This window comes from Melozone crissalis, unplaced genomic scaffold (genome assembly GCF_028551555.1).
Source record: "Melozone crissalis strain CALT ecotype California unplaced genomic scaffold, PUWL_Pcris_2 ptg000042l_1, whole genome shotgun sequence".
Taxonomy (NCBI): domain Eukaryota; kingdom Metazoa; phylum Chordata; class Aves; order Passeriformes; family Passerellidae; genus Melozone; species Melozone crissalis.
This window is the reverse complement of record NW_026535820.1, coordinates 33241844-33259855: the sequence shown is the minus strand read 5'-3', so window position 1 is coordinate 33259855 and position 18012 is coordinate 33241844.

Here is an 18012-nt window from a genome sequence, read left to right as displayed (position 1 = left end):
GCTGGAATGGAGGCACAAGGCCAGGATGTTGACTTGTCAGTCCACAGAAACTGAAAAGAGCAAGTAACAGCAAAGGAAACTGCAATATAAAAACAACTCAGAAGGAGATTGCATCAAATCCATGTATTGGGGAGGTGATTAAAAGATCGGTCACCAACAATGCAACTCGAATAAAGAGCAGCATGATAGTGTGATTAAAACTGTAGGAGAAAAAAAAAAAAACAAACAAAAACAAAACAAACAAAAAAAAAGGGTATTTTTGTTATGCAATGTAATATGCCAAATTTAAGGATAACATCATATCTGCAAGCTCCTAATTAAGAGTTCTGTTTCTTTTGCCCTCCACAAAGTAAAAAAATTAAGTTTAGCACAGCAACTTTTTGCATTAAACTGAGCAATGAAATTTTGATCCCCTGACATAAACGACAAAATCCTTTAGGCTTTTGCAGCTTGGTGGAAGCAGCCAAATCTGCATTCAACTTGTTTTTCACATTTCCATCATTGTGCAGAATGAAGCCTTGCAGAGCCCAAGGGACATGTGTTTAGCTGCCATTCTGCACCACTTGTAGCATTTTAACTTCAAGCCTCTGGGAAAAAGCTGCATACCTATTACTATGGCTTTGGAGTTTAAATTGTTAGTTGATGTGTCCTGTTTATCAAATCCAAAAAGCAGTTTGTGCCTGAAAAATAGACCAGGGCTCTGCAAGCAGAGAAGGATTTTGGCTGGTTGTTTTTTTTAAATAAAAGCCTAAAGAAGTGGCAGTCAAAAGTAAGTAATCAAGTATTTGTCCCTCTTTTCTGCCTCTGGGTTATTTTACACTTAAATTGATTCATTGCTGACATTCCAATTTTGGCAAGGTACAGTGCTCACCTATCGGACCTTCTGTATTAAACATGTTTATGATTGTAATAAGTACATTCTGACCCATTCTTCTTTCAGTGGAGTTTTTATTTCCATGTTTGGTCAATGCAAAATAAAACCAAAGTAACAAACCCGAAGCCCAGAATCCCTTCCCATACTCTCATATAAATCTCATTATATATAATCAAACATGATCAGCATTTTGCAAGCTTGAAGTACATTTGACTTTTCTCCACAGCTATTAACAAGGAAATACATATAAAACATAAAACTGTATTTAATTTTATATGCTTTTGCAGACAAGTGTTTTTCTGTAGGCTTGGATGGGTGTGTTGTTGATTTTCAATAATATATATAATCTACCATCCATCTATTGTATACGTGGCAAAAGAAATAGTAGCTGACTTACGGTGCAAAGACAGTCAATATACTATTTCAATCTAAAGAATAGCCTTCATAACTGAAAGGATTAACTTTTTTCAGTTTTTTTTTAAAGCACTCCTTCTTAAAAAGAAGTCTGTTGTTATGAATGAGCTTATGTTGGCCAGCTAGACTATTATCTGGGGAACAAATGTTTCCTTGTGAACATGAGACAACTTGCAACTTTTATTATTGTACTTCAAATAATGGAAAGTAATAGTAAAATTGCTGCAATAAACTAAAAGAAAATCTTGATAGGCAAGTCTGTTATGCCATATGTATTCCCCTCGCTGTTCCCTCACTGGTGCCAAAAGCATGTCACTCAGGTAATTTGTTTTAGACCCTTAACAAGACTTAGAAGCAATTATTATGAAACACTGACACAACAGATCTCACCAACAATTGAAGTTTGACAGCTTGTGAGAAAAGTCTCATGTTTATGTCATTGGAGAGGTGATCCTTGTATGACCTCCTTTTTCACTGCTGTGAATGATAAACTATCGCTTTCCAGTGGTTCACTATAGCTGAAGGCCCAGTGTACTGTACTTGTAAAGGAAATTTTCAGTTGCTTCTCTGAATCAAATGAAGCTGGAAACTCCTTTGGTCCCTTTGACTGATCTAGTTTAGGCTTTATGATATGCTCTAACTGTGCAAGGAGCTAAAAACCTAAATATACCCACACCGTGCATTTGTAAAGGACTGTAGAACAAACATCAATAGAGATATATGTGTGGGGCTAACACACATACACTTACTGACTGAAAATAGCTTCACATTTGCTTTTCTAAGGAAACTGAAAAAACTTGTATCTGAGAGAGGGAGAGAAATTACAATATATTTACTTCCCATGTTTCAGAGTAGAGGTTGGAGGGATTATGTAATGGTTTCTGTTATTTGCAGAATCTGCAAGCACCAAATCAAGTACTCTTAATCTACATTTCTGAGGCAAGTGGAAGATGATGTGGTAGGCAGGTCTACATAAGCATGCTGCAAGTGTTCCTCAGAACGCATCTGAATCAGATGGAATTGCTGTGGAACAGTTGAATAGAAATAATCTTCAGGCAGTGAGTTTAGACCTCCCTGCACCCCTGCATTTACTTTGAACAGCACAAGACAAAACCTATATTTCTTCCTTTGCCATTAGGTAGCCTTCCTATTGTAGATAGTTTTCTAAACACAAAAAACAAACAAATAAAAAAAATTTAAAAACCCTCATCAAACCCACAAATGAATACCACACCCCCAAAACAAACAATCCACCAGCTTTCTGACAGTTTTATTTCTTTGTGTACTCACATCTTGGTTTCTTTGTTCTAAATAAATAATTGCAATGAATGGCCATATTTTTGTTCTAAATATTAGCTTAAGCTAGTTGGAGAGGGTAGAATCTTAACCTGGACACATATAATGAGACTGGCTTAATATATTAATCGTGTAAAAGTTGCAGCTGGCAAATTAGGTTAAGAACCCTGTGATTACAGAGCACATTGACTGCATTTCACCATACCCTTAAAATGTGCTTAACCTAACATGAGTTAGATTACATCCCAGCTGAGAGGAAACTCAACGAATACATCACTCTTAGGTCCTCTCTGCCAGCCCTAAGGTGAGCTTGGCCTGCATGACACTCAGAGGTGGGATGGAGCTGGTAAGTGAAGAATTTCAGGTATGCTCCAGAAATCCATTGGTATCTTCTGATCTTGCTGTGACACCTGGGCATGTAGTCATGGTTTTAAATCAAAGTGCAATTCTGTGATAGTTATCTCTTGGAACAATATGGTTACAGTGTGCTTACTATGCAATTGCTCTTGTTCACCCTGCAAAACTAAACACACATGCTGACTGTACACCAGAAACTCTAACAGAAGTCTTACTAAACTTTGGGCCATCTGCTAACTAGAGAGGCCTGAACTTTTGGAATCACATTCTGTTTCTCCTTTTGTTTATAAATATAAAAAAATATGCATATAAAGTCCTGCTAATTGTGTCAGAGAAGAAATGTTAAAAGCACAAGCAAACTCAGCTTGAATAATGGTTATCTAATAATCTGGGAAGTAACAGTGTATGCTTTCTTCATTAGGAAGTTTCCAAATCTTTGATTTTCCAAGATTTTCCAAGAGTTGACAGAATAGCAAACTGGTAATCTTGGTAAATAGCAAACTATTGTAATTTTCACAAAAATATACATCATACTTTAGTAACAGCCTGGCACATTTCAGTAGCATGTCAAAATAATAAAATCAGTGTCAGGAACATGAATACCTTGCCTTGCAATTATTTTAGACTTTTAAGACACTAATGCAGTTTTACCAGTGAATTCCTTGTTGGGAATGTAGCCTTCTGCTAACCTGGGGTCTTGGCACTCTTATTACTACAGTTTAACATCACAAAGGTCTGTAACAGATATTCTTCTTCAGTCTCTCAAAAAAAGCTTCCAACATGGATGTTGTGATATCCCCAACAATATTGGCATACAGGTCCGTAGCTATGTTGCTAAATAGGACTGAACATGATTCTTTAGGTGCATGTAACTAAAACGTTAAAATCTACGAATCCATGATCCCTCCACATTTCTGCTTCTACACCATGATGAATCTTTGATCAGTGCCCCTCCATATATCTGCTCCCTTCCTCCCATTATTATTTATCTTTATTTTATTTATTGCCATTGAAACTGGCAATCTCAAGGATATGAGGTGTTTAATGTCTTTCTCATTACTGCAAAACAAATGCAGGTTTGTGTGAATCACCGTCATTAGAAGAAACGAGAGCACTCCTAATTGCAAACAATTACTCAACAAGTGTTGCTCTTCCCCAAGAAACCTATTAAATGCTCACAGTGGAGCACCTGGCAGCCTTTTGAGAGTTCAGTTTCCTGTGCAAATGGAAACTGCCATGGAATTTGGTGACTTGTATTCAGCTGTTTTAGATAGGTGGGTAGGACTCATTTAGATGTCTCTAGAAAGAATGCCCACAAATGGCACAACTTATCAGACTCACCTGCATTCTTAACCCACTTATTCCAAGTAGCTATATATTTAGTTGGTTGGAGGTGTGTGTGGTTTTTTTTCTTTATATTTCGGTTGGTTGTTTGGTGGTATTTTGGTTGGTTGGGTTTTTAACAACAAAAGAAACAAAAAACCCCAGCAATCTATCTTCTGGTTCTAAAGATCTCTCTCCAGAGGTGATAATATTGACATGTTCTAGCCATGATGCCCTATGGACAAACAAAGCACCTTGGTTTTCCAGGGGCATTAGCAATCATGTCTTTTATCAACAATTTAACCTGAAATAGCTCAGGTTTCTGTGCAATTTATGTTCATCTCCTTGATCCCAGGTATTTCACATCTGGAAAACCGCATCATAGTATCACACCTTAAAAGCAAAAAGTTGTGTTTTCTGTTTTTGTATCCCCCTAAGGATACAAGTCATAAGAGCAGACTTTCACCCTCAAGGTTAGAGCAACAGTTGTATTCTTCCTGTGCAGCACCTCAACCAGGTGATGGACACAGCAAAGCTTCTGCCATTTATGAGTTAATGCAGCTGGTGTGTGTGTCTGTGTGCACGCACTAATTATAGATCACAGCATGCACTAGGATGCTAAGGAAGTTCAAAGAGAATATTAGATCCCTGACTCCAGCAGATGCACAGCTCTGGGGTATAAGAAAAAATGTGTGAGCAAATCACACAAGCTTCCTGAGCAGCTAGAAACAAACCTGGAACCCTGCAGGCTATTGTTGGATTTGTAAAGTTGACAATAGCCTCTGCAACTTGTAATTTAGTCTTGTTTTTCATTATTATTAAGATTATTGTTTCAGTTTACTGAGCTCATGAAAATGTAAGTAGAGAAGAATGCAGGGATTCTCTGCCAGTATTTATGCTATAAAATATTAACCTGTTGATGCCTTGCATTAAAATGGATTCATTTTCAGAGAGAGCATAATAGTTCTATCATCTTTATGTAAGCATTATACACTATTCTGAAGTACCTTGGAACTGCTCCTTGAATTCTGCATTTCTAAACTCAGTTTATACAATATTTAGACTACATTTAACACACACAACCCTTGCTGTTTGAAGACAACCAGATCAGGCCATAGAGCTGGTGGCTGTGATGTTGCCTTACAGCTGTTTGAGCAGAGCAGGGCAGGACAGTAAAGGTTAGAAATACCCAGTGAAGAGTCCTTTCACTCCTCTAATGTAAACCACAGATTTTAAGGACAAAAGCATTCATTTTGCTGTACCATCCAGTTAATCTTAAAGAATTTCACACAGTCAATAATGGGATAGTGAGCTTCATTCCCCAGTAGGGCATCCAATATCAGGCAAAACTGACCTCCTCACTAATAACAAGCCTGCCTTTTATCTTGTTTTCACTGTAGGCAGCCCAATAGCTTAGAAACATCTTCCAGAAAGACATCCAGTCCTGAACTGAAGACGCCATGAGAAGGAAAAGCCACCACTCCAATAATCTGTTTCAAGGGTTTCTCAGACCTACTGTGCAATTGTGCACTTGATTTCTCAGATGACTCTGCCTTGCCTCAGCCTCCAGTCATTGGTTCTAATTATGTCTCTCTCTACTAGATTAAAGAGACTTTAGTATCCTACACTATCTCTCCTGACATTACTTTTACAGTGAGATCAAACCACCTCTGACATTCTTAATACAATAAGCAGAATGATCTTTAATGTTCTTGTAGTAAAATGTCTCCTCCTGGGCCTCAAATAATTGCTCCGGGTCTTCTCTCCAATGCAGGGCACCCTTTAAGATGAGGGTATTAGAACTGATCACATTGATATACCCATATATTTGTTCACTATTTCCCTTTTAGCATATTGAAGGAGCATATTTTTGGGGTTTTGCCTCAGTTTTGCCATTCAAATATTCCACTGTCTCGATCAGTTGCTTCTCGGGATGCAACTCCCCCTACTGCAGCTATACACCGTGCTCCTTGACATGTGATTCTGTTTGTCACTGCCTCCCAGCCCTTTGGATGCACTTTTTTCACTCATGCATCCAGACTTGATTACCTAGACCCAGAACTGGTAAGTTGTCTCTGAACCCCCACCAGTTTTTTCAGCTGCAGTTCTGTATGTACTTCCAGATCAAAGTCCTGAGGCTAGACCTGGACTCTTTTCTGGATACAGGTCACTGAACAACGATCTCCCACTGACATTTTTGGACTTTTGAAATCTGTGTTACTTCTCTCCCTGTTACACACACACCAGGGAGGAGCACTGCCAAAATATGATATGTCCATGTAGTATGGCACATCACCAAGCACAACCTCTGTTACTGTAGATGTCCTGATGTGGCCCCTAGTCATCACTACCATGTGCAATACTCTCCTGAGTAGCACATATAACACTCCTTGTTTTCCCACATAGCACTTCATTGAAGCTACTTCTTAAGTGGGCATAGCTGCCTATTCTCAAAGAATCACAGAAGCTTTAGGACTTGAAAAGACTTCTGGAGATCATCTAGTTCAACACCACTTCACAAAGCTAGGTCAGCTAAAACAGGATACTGACTAGCTTCATTTTTTGGAATATCCAAGGATGAGCCCTTCCCCAACCTCTCTGGACAGTCTGGTCAAGAGAACAGTCCCAATTATAGTGGGGGGTTTTTTCTTATTACATTTAAGTAGAATTTTCTGTGTTTCAGTTTGTGCCTATCACCTCTCAGCTTTTAGTGGATATAATTGAGAAGAGTCTGACTCTTATTTTCTTTGCTCCCTTCTATCTTATATTAGTAGATTTGCTCCTGAACCTTCCCTTCCCTAGCCTAATTGATCCCATCTCTCTTAGCTTCTCAAATGTCAGAGGCTACAATCTCTTCAGCATCTTTGCAACCCTTCATTGGCCTTGCTCCTGCATGTCCAAGTCTCCCTTTCACTGGATAGCCTAGACTTGGACACAAAAGTCCAGACATGCTCTCAGCATGGCTGAGGAGAAGAATCACCCCTTTAACCTGCTGGTGAAGCTCTAATGCAGGATGGCTACCACTGGCTGTCTGCCATGAGGGCAAATTTGTGGCACATATTCTACTCAGTGTCCACTAGGAGCCTTGCAGTCTTTTCTGCAAAGCTGCATTTTAGTCAGTCATCCCAGCCTGTTCATGGGGGTGTCTGGAATTTCATTTCTCCCCAGGGGTAAGGCTTGGCCTTTATTTTCTTTCATTCATGTCCAGAGATTCACACTGGCCCACTTCAGCAACCTCTCAAGATCGCACTTAATGGCAGTGCAGCCACTTCGTGTATCAATCACTTTTCATGTAAATCTGCCAAGGGTGCACTGCATCCCATCATCCTGGTTGTTAGTGACTATGCTGTATAGTACTAGCCTCATTAGCAACCTCTGGAATGAAGAACTAGTGATGAGACTCTGCTGGCCTTCATGCATGTGATCTCCACTCATCCACCTTTTACCAGCTATTTTTTTATCTCACTGTTCTGCATCACATTGTCATGGAAGAAGTCAGAGATGGCAAAACTGGAAGCTTCACAGCCACTGCTTTCTGCCAAGCCAGCCATGTAGTTACAGAAGGCTATCGTGTTCATAAAGCATGATTTGCCCTTCCTAAAGCCAGACTGACTACTCCCAATCACATCTTGTCCTTCTTATGACCAGAAACACTTTCCAGGATTGTTTCTGCATCACATTGCACATAATCAGCAAGGCTGACTGATCTGTTGTTTTCTAGAACCTCCTTGCCATTCCTGAAGAAAAGGATGACATTTGCTCTGTCAGTTGTCAGGGAACTCCCCAAAAGCCTACAGCTTCTCAAAGATAATCAAAATCAACCTCATGATGACACTAGACAGCTCCTTCAGCATTCATGGAAGCATCCTATTGGATCCCACAGGTCTGTTTATGCCCAGTTTATTTAGTGTACTTAAGTGTATCCTTCACAAAGGGTAAGGTTTTCTTTCTCCAGACTCTCCCCAGTGTCCTCAGAGGCTTGAGATTCCTGAAGGCTAATTTTACCATTAAAGGAGTGAGGCAAGAATAGTATTCAGTGCCTTGATTTTGTCCGCGCCCTTGATTGCAAAGATCACTGGAAGAAACAGCTACAAGTCTCGTAACAGCAAGATGTTTACTGTCTCTTTTTCCTTCTTGATTCACCAACCAAGCAAACATAGGGCTTGACTTCAGTAAACCAGACTATGCAACAAGCTAGAGATTATGGCAAAATAGAGAAAAGTATTTGTAATTTTAAATGGCAAGTATTATTTTAGTTCTTCCAATAGTTTCTAATGTTCTTAAAATGTAAGGAAAATGAAAATGGAGAATAGCAGAAAAAAAAATAGACTGGAATTAGATAAACAATTTACATTATTTGGGATACAATGTTCTGTACTAGAAACCATGCCTAAGCTGAGATATGATCAGCAGAGTAGCAGCACGGCTATGTTTACATAAACATTTTTTAAATTAAATATACATTAGAAATATAAAATAGTGTTTTGTATTTCCTTTCTTGAACTATTAACACAAGTAGACCCTTAGGGAAAGCATGATGAATTTGAGTCTTAGAAATTAAATTTTGAGTAACCCATAATGAAAATGTTGAAGTCACAAAAGGAGCATCAGAACCACCTTATTGATCAGACAGTTGGTAATAAATATTTTTTCCAACTAAGAATAGTGGGCATTTGGCAGAAGTTAAGAAAGGCTGGACAGTTTTAAACATGAATGGACTTGAGTTTCTTGGGAGCATTCACTGTTTTTTATATTCTCGGTTAAAGAGTCCATAACATTCTTTTTTGCGTAGGTGGTTTAAATCTGCTTTCTGATAGCTTGTTTAGGTGCCTTGAAAACATTGTACTGAAATGCTGAAAGCTGCTCCCCACCCAACCCTCTTCCAGTTACTCACAATTTTATCAATACTTACCATTATCCTTTTCAGAACACCACCCCTTGAAGCTGAAATGAATAGTGTCTACTAGAGGCAAGTTTCTCCATTCCTCTGGCAAAGGAGCAAAGTGGTTCCATTCACCTTCTCTGCTACAGTGACCAAAAATATGCAAAACTCAAAAAGAAGATATTCTCATGGACAAGATGCACACCCTGCTTTCTATTACATAATGTAAGCAGAATGAAACAAAACATCAAGTTTTCAGCATGGGTTCAGGTGTATTCAACCTTTTCAATTTTGTCTTCTGTCTTTTTGCCTTATTAATTTTTCAAATAAATAAGTCTATTTGACTGAGTTCCCCAATATCCTGGCATGCACATAAAGTTGCTGGGAGAAGGGCATTGTCTTTCAAGTCCACCTAAAAGAGCAACGTCTGGCTCTAATTCACTATTCTCCCATGAAGGCCATGGAGAGGATTACATTTCTTTCTTCCCTATTCCCCCTTTCCTAGCTAATGTCTGCTGCTGTCACACACCGCTGATAGCAGCAGAGCGAGATGGGTAAACCAGATCAAAGAGAAATGTCAGCTCCAATTTTTGTCCATAGGATTGCAAAGTAAGAAGGAGTTAAACAGTCATGCCATTTTTCTGCATTTATATTTCATAGCTGGTACTTTTTTGCCATACATCTCACATTAAACAGCTTCCTAGTAAGTAAAAACCAAATTTCTTACCCTCCATAGTGTCACTGAGTTCAAAAAGGTCTGAAAAAAAGATAGCACAAGGCCGAATTTGGCTCTGTGCTTCAGAATTGACAACCTGGTGTAGCAGCCTGCAGCAGCAGCATATACAGGAAGAATTTCTTTCCCTCTGTGGATTGCTATTGCAATCCTTGACTCAGCCATGGCACTGATTTTGTCTGGAAATCAAATGGGAATTTACCGTATGGAACCAGTGCAGAATATGCCGCCGCGATTTTCAGGTTAGATAACTGAATACAATCAAAGAAGGGAGTTTTGCCTTTCCCTACAGCCAAATCTGCATTCAGCAATGGAAAGGCTGTCCTAGTTGCAAAATACACTGCAAAAAACAGAATCTATCATCACAGCATTAAAAATGTTACTTGATATTCACACACTGAATAACTTCAAAAGGAACAGTAAAGAAATAAAAACAATCTCAGCACCTACAGTATTTAATGGCAGTGGTACTCGACCTATGGAATTCGTTCTTCAGAGGCCTATATAGAGCTTTTATCATGGGTCTGAGTGAGAAATCATATGACATGCTGGCTCAGTTCTGTTTCTTTTCAGCTATTCTGCAAACTTGTTGGATGATATCTTTCACCATTTCCTTCCATTTACGTATGTAAAGTTTCTTTTTTCCTCCTTGTAAAAACATACAACCTACACAATCAATTACTTGGCCCTAAGACACAAATTGCACAGTGCCTTCAGGATTTCCTTAAGTGTTTTTGATGAATGCATTCATTCATAATTTTTCATAAAATGGTCACACGCGGTTTTGCATTTTTGACTTGTGTGTCTCTTGTGATTTTAAATGGCTCTTCGATTGTTAAAGGTCGAGTGCCATTGCTCCAAGGGGCATATTTTCATTGCGGTGCACAAAGAGTTATGCATGTCAATCTTTAATCAAGATGAAATTCCCACTAATGCTTTCTGCTCACAAGCTCAATGTAAAGCAAGAAAAAAAAACTTAGAATAGAAGTTGCAAGTTAAAAAAAAAAAATCTATTTTGGTGTGTTTTCATCTAGTAAATCATTAATAACTTCATCATTCATCCTGAATTATTTTCTTCTCTGAAGCTAATGTCATTAACATGAGTAGTTCCTAGAGAAAAGCCTGTGTCGCCTTGTCAAAAAAAAAAGTTTTATCATGAGGCAACTGCTTTTAATAAATAAGATTTGAATGTTCTTTATTGCAGCTTCTGAGGAAAAATTAAAAATTAAATTATGCACATGGGGATCAATTCTAACTTCGAGGAAAAAAAAACCAAAACAAAAACTACAGATAAAATTCTGGGATGTATTAAAAACCATGCATTTGAAAGCAGCATTTCTCCCACACAAAACCAATAAACAAACTGATTTTTGATCCAACTGAGACTGTTGCTATATATGCTAATGCACAGAACATCCCATGGAACTGTCACAGGTAACATGTATGCAAAAGCCCCAAGTCATACTGCACCAGTCCTGTTGATTCAAACAGACAGACCCAAGAACTCCATTCCTCTTTTTATTCCTTGCTTTATCCTCATGTTGATAAATGGATCAAATTTCTTATTTACCTAGGAAGGGAAAAAAAATTCTGTATCAAGAATTTTTCAGAATCCCCTCTGAAATCAAAAGGGGAAATAAATTCCAGTGGTTTTGCATAGTTTTGAAAACCCAAAGAAACAGAGTATAAAGTGATTTGGTTTTTATTTTACTGATTTGATATCTGTTTTCTTAATACAAATGACCACAGCAAATGCATTTGTTTTCTAGTGTATGAAAATATGCTAGATTAAAACAAAAGGGGCTTTTTGAAAGTATTTATTAAAGAAGAGAATACAGGAAGTTTTTGCAAAAGGAAAAATAAGAAAAGCACAGGGGAAAATTTATTTAGACTATTCACTTAGGTTTTGGTCTGATCAGTTTTGAGAAAATCCATTTTCTGTGGCAGAGATAACAGAGCATTTAACGTAAAAGTTTCTGAGGTGTCTTTTAATGTTAAAGTAAGATCTCCCTTGTTCTGATAGCCAAAAACTGTTTTGTTTAGCTTTTTTTTTTTTTTTTTTTTTTTTTTGCCTAATTATTCAACAGGAATCTTGGAGAAACTGAAGGCACTACAGATTTGCAGAGACGACTCTTTCAGCTTTCCTTACCTACAGAAAACTAATTTCTGGCAGCTTTTCTGAATTCATAATTTTCTTCTGGAATAAAATTACAAATAATAATGAGGAGAAATTGACTGTGTTTTTGTTAGAGTTTTTTTTCCTTTTTCCAAGTAGAGTGTATTGATACACATGAAATTCATTTACTTCAGAGACAGAATTACATTTTAGACCATAGCAAATATTAAAGTTAGCACAGTGCAAACAATCTTTTTTTAGACTGAAAATATTTAAGCAAATTACTATAATATACCATCATAAGATTATCAGTTTTGTTAAATATGTTTAATTGGGGAAGTCCTCTCTATATAATGTTTCCTGACCTTCTTCCTAAATATTTGATATTGTATCATGCAATACAAGTATTGAATTAATTTTCTTCCCTGATGCTTTTGCACTTCTGTGGGAACAAAATGATTTTTTCAAGTGCCTCACACAGCTTCCGTTGGCTTTAGTTCCCTTTATAGGTTGCCAACTCAGGCTGCACAGATTTGGATCTTCCCTTTTGTACCTGTTATTTTCAGGCTTAACCCTAATTTCAGTGTTACAAAATTCAGAGCTATAAATAATCAGTTCATACTTTTAACTGCAGAGGAGCTCTGTTAATCCTTTGAGAGCACATCTTTACGTACCCAAACACTTCTTCAATACTTTATTTCCTGTTGTCAAGCTGTGATACCCAACGCACAAAACACGCATGCAAGAACAAGCAATAAATACCAGTTTGCTAAATCTCTCCCCCTCTCCCTCTGGTGAGAAATGCATGTGTCCCGACTGGATGTACATGTGTTTTCCCATGTGAGAATCCCCTCTCTGACAACAAACAATCCATGTTTGTCAGTGCCATTGAACTGACTAATCCAGGCAGTATAGAAGGCGACTTATATATCACAAAACAATGGGACTAATTTGAGTGACAATCACTTAGGCGGAGCGGGCTCCTCAGCGGCATTAAGGCAGCACGGGGTTCCACACTGAAATGTACCGCTGCTTAAAAACACAGCAATAACAACGGTAATACACAAGGGGGGGGAAAAAGGAAAAAAAAAAGGAAAGAAAAAGGAAAAAAAAAAAAAGAGGGATAGACATTTTTCATAGGACCGCCCAGATAAGAGAAAATACTAGCTGAAATTATAATTATAAACAAAATCCTCATTAAAAGTGTTTTCTCATTATATATATTTACATACACACACACACACACACACACACACACACACACGCATATACATTTATGCACACATTACTTTGTTTCCCTTTTTCGTTTCCTTTTTTTTCCCCCCTTTTTTTAAATTTTTATTCCCCCTGCATGGCAAACACACCCTCGATCACTTTTTCCTGGAGAAGAAACTAGTTCGCCACTCCTTGCCGGGGCAGATGCCCCTCTCCCGCACGCCGCCGAAGCGACCCTCGCCGTGCTGCTGCGGCGGGCGGGGGGATCGGGTCGCACAGAGCCGCGGGGTGAGCAGCGGCTCGCTCCCCTTTGAGGACTCATTCGCACCTGCGGGTTTAGGACAGCCGGCCCGACCCGTGCCGGAGCGCTGCCCGCTGCCAGGGCCGGGCCCGGGGGTCGCCGGCTCCGCGGGGCGATGGAGGCCGGCTGCGGGCGGGGGCTGCCCTGAGGGGCCGGCGCGGCTTCAGTGGAGCTCTTGCACCCCCTACAGGCCGCACGCAGTGCAGCGGGCGAGAGGCGGCCATAGCGGGGACCACGGCTCCGCGCCGGCCCCACGGAGAGAGGAAAAATACCCTTCAGTGGCATTTCCTCCGGCCTTTCCTGTCGTCTGGAGCCAGCACTGCGAGCTTTTACCCTTGTTCTTAATTAATTGCCGCACAGCGGAGGATTCTTGAGGAAGAGGGGCACAGAGGGAGGAGAAACTTCTCCTGGGCGGCAGGGTGGGTCGCAGCTAAGCCCGTGCTGACAGGAGCTGGGAAATAAATAGGAGAAAGACATTCGCAGTTAAATAAATAAATAAACTAACTAACTAACAAATAAATAAATAAATAAATGAAAACGGCCGGCTTCCAAGCCAATGTCAAGAGGAAAAAAAAATGTAAAAAAAGACTTGTCAGCCTGACACAGGCATGTGTGGAGAAAAACACAGGCCGGGAGATACCTGATTCCTAAACAGCCATCTCAGCAGAGCAATGGTCTCACAAAGGAGAAGGAGGATAGTAGAAGCAATTCCCATCCTTCCAGTGAATCCAAAAAATAGGTGTCTACAGATGGGTCACATCGGAAAGGAAATTGAGTGTCCCATCTCAGGGGCTTGCAATAGGCACCAATTCCAGGGAGCAGGACAGACTCACTGGCTTGAACTCAGCTCCCTCTGAGCAGCCTCTTTGCAGGCATCCTAAAGCCATTACATCTGTATAAAAATTGTGTTTGAAACGTTTTGTAGCCTCAGTTGCACCGCATAAATCTTGTTTGACTCAGTTAGCTGCAGTCGAGTTACTGGAGATTGACATGGATTAGAGTACTGCAGAGAAAAAAAAAAAACAACATAGAAATAAAAGAGGCAAACTGTGTGGCCAGTTTCCATTTTTAAGGCAAGGGAAATTACGGGTGTTTAGTGTGATCTTTCTGGTTTTACTCATCACGCCCCATCCCTCACCTGAACAGTAGTCTTTCTACCATTTTTATTATGTGTATATCCATTACATATGGGGATACAATTCAGACCAGAGTCATAATTTTTTATGGAAAATTAGCAAAGTTATTATTAGTTGTGAAAGCTCAAAACAGATAATTTATCCCATCTCGTCAAATCCACAGGTTTCCTATCTGTCAGGTTTAGCAGAACATGAAAGGAAGCGTAAGATGTCTCCCTTGTACTCAGTTGTCTTTTGAGGTGAAGTGGCTTTTTTGCTTCATGATGATATAGGGAGACTGAGAACCACGGAAACACCTTTGCTGCTGAGGCAGCTGTAGGGGAGATCTACCACAGTCCCAAAATTCATTTTGACTGATACAAACCAAGCAGTGAGAAAAATCATTAAAGTACCCCTTCTTCTCCTTACAGAAGACTTGACTCCTTGTATCAATAGGTGGAGGTGGGTTTTTTTAAAATCAAATGGCTCTATATGCAGGGTGGTTAGTTAAAGCAATAAATAGCATCCATCTTCTCATTAAAAAACTCAGGATTGAAAATACTACCATCTCTTATCCCTGGCTTACTGGTACACAAAAATGTGTGAAGAATTCCTTCCCTCAATTACACCTCCTCAAGATAACATTTCTTAATTAACACCTTAGTTAGCACTGAGAGGGTATGGCCTGTAGTTTATTGGATCTATTTTGCTCTCCAAGCAGCTGCATTACTTTTAATCAGCAGTGATATTTCCCAGAAAGCAGAAACAAAACTCCTGTTCTAAATATGCTGCAATATGTTTCATCATTTATCTCCCTGTCCACCAAGGGGAATCCTACGTAAAGACATGCTTTATACCTGGGCTTTTGCTCTTCTCTGAATACCTGGAGTTTATGTTTTTTTCTGACTGTCAGTAAGAAATTAATCTCAACAGCAAAGGCTTGGGCAAGTGAAAAGACTCACCTCAGTTTTGTTTTCTATCCAAAGGCTGTAGAAACTTGGAGTATTCAGGTAGTGAATGAGAGGGTGTTTATATGCTCAGGTGAAGACAATATTTGTTCAGTAACCTCGTTTAAAAATGACTGAGAAAGTATGTAAATTAATTGTGCAACACAGCTTGTCTTTTAACTTCTGCTTATCTCTAATTTAAGCTGAAGATACAACAATAACATTTTGGTTTTGCCTGTATGAGCAAGTTGGTATTACAATTTGGCCTGACCAGCACAGAGAACAGGGAGCTGCTGCTCTCAGCTAAGCAATGTCTGCTCCACGCTTGCGAAAGCAGGATATGCCTCCATGCTGGTAGGCTTGACAGGCTGTGCTGGTTCTTAAATTACAAGTGAAGTAGGATGCTGTTGGCGGGGTGGCCATTTTCAGCAGAACAAATTAGAGTCTGCGTCTGAAACACAGCTCTTCTGAAATCAACTAGTTTCAATGGGAACAGAACTGAACTGTATTCCTGCTGGTATTTCAATGTAATGACAGTCCCTAATTTTCCCAGCCACTAGAGCACTAAGCATGTGCCCTGGTAATTGTCTACTTTTGCAGCCAAAAAATCCCACAAAGTCAGCACGAGATGTGCATAGACAGCATACAAGAAAGTAGCAGACAGAGGAACCTGAGAAGTGCTGAAAACAGTAAGAGTCTAAAAACACTAAATTAATTTAAAAAATGCTCAATGTGCTACCTTTTTCTGGAGCTTTCCCAGCCAAAGTGCCTAGTAACTCACCGTCAATAAAGCACTGACAAGTTTTAAAATCTATCCAATCATTTATGACAAAAGTTTAATTTATATTTTATATTATATTTCAGTATCATTCTTCTTTCACTTTGGTTTACACCACTTCCATTCAGTTAGCAACTGTCCTGACCAAATCAGCGTAAATGACAGAAACCAGGTAACAATTTATAAGGTTGGGTTACTAATCCCATAGGAGTCTTACTTCAGCTGCCGTGCTGAGAAATTACCTCTCAATAGACCCACATCAGAAATACTGAAAATGTGACAGAAAACACCAAGCAAGAGGGCAGAAAAGAACATTTGAAAGGAACGTGTACTGCTAGGATTTCTGGAACTTTAATAGCTTTCCACCTCAATTTTGGCCATCGTGAACTCAAGCTAAGAGAAAAAATATATCTTTTTAATGAGTTTTACAGCATGCAAGTTGCTTTATAATATATTACATAATGATGTAAGTGCCATAAAGAAGGCTGTGTGCTGCTCTGTAAAACGTATTAGATCATCAATATTTCTACATTCGTACTGAGGAATTAGAAATAATGATGAAGATTAGAGTTACAAGAATTAAAAAAATCCTTTGAATTGAACCATTCAGCCATCCCCAGGGAAATACCAAGGAATTTGTAGGCTGAGAAAATAGGTAAGTTTATAGGTTCTCCTTAGGTGAAAGAAGTCATGTTAACATCATAAGTTTTATACAAAGTTTCCATATGCTGTAGTACCCTCTCTGCTTACCCCCAGGTTTCATTCCCTTGCACCCTTATTGTGTAGCCCAGTTGGAGGCAGATTTATTAAAAATGATCCATCAACTTTTACACAGAAGGAGGTCAAACATCTTCCAGTAGCGTGATTCAAAACAGGAATATCAACTTAATCCTCCTGCAAATGACAGGCCAGGAGAGTTTACATCAGTAAGAACAGAAGAGGCAAAGGAAGTTTGAATAAGATTAATCCTTCCACTTAGTGCCATGTTTTCTTGAAGTCACCCCCACTCTGTCTCACTTCTGCAGATGTTCTCTATTCCTGGAGAGGAATGCAGACACCTGGAGATGTCTTCCTTCCAAATAGCTTTTTTCTTGTTTTTCTCTTTGCTCAGGCATGTGTTTTGAACTTTTGGAATACCTGTACGATTGCTATGCACATTAGGTAATCAACAAGCTAGAAAGGAATCTTTACTGAATGGGTCTAGAAAGTGCTCTTGTGTAGTGTTTTGACAGTTTGATTAGTGTGGTTCAGTATTTAGCTATTTCTGAAAGGCTAGCTTGGCACATAAGTGCCCAAATGCAGCTTCAAATCTGACACTGAGTAAGCTAAATCGTGCTGGCTGTCAATAAGACATAGATTTCTGTGCTCGTTTTTTTTAAATGGGACTTGGGTTTTAATGATATTATGCAAAAACCAGACTGAGTCTAAAGTGATTGAAAGGGAAAAGAGGGATTAATTACTGAGATAAATGTAGTGATTTCCATCATATACAGCTCATTGTGCAGTAACACCAATGACCACTGTAGGTGCACAGAAGAAAGGCTGTCTGAATCTAGGGTCCAGGGTCAGAAACCCTAGCAAAGCTATTAAAAACCATACCAACTTTCAAAGTTAGAAAGCAGCCTCTACCAAAAAAGATTTTTGATCATTATGTTATAATG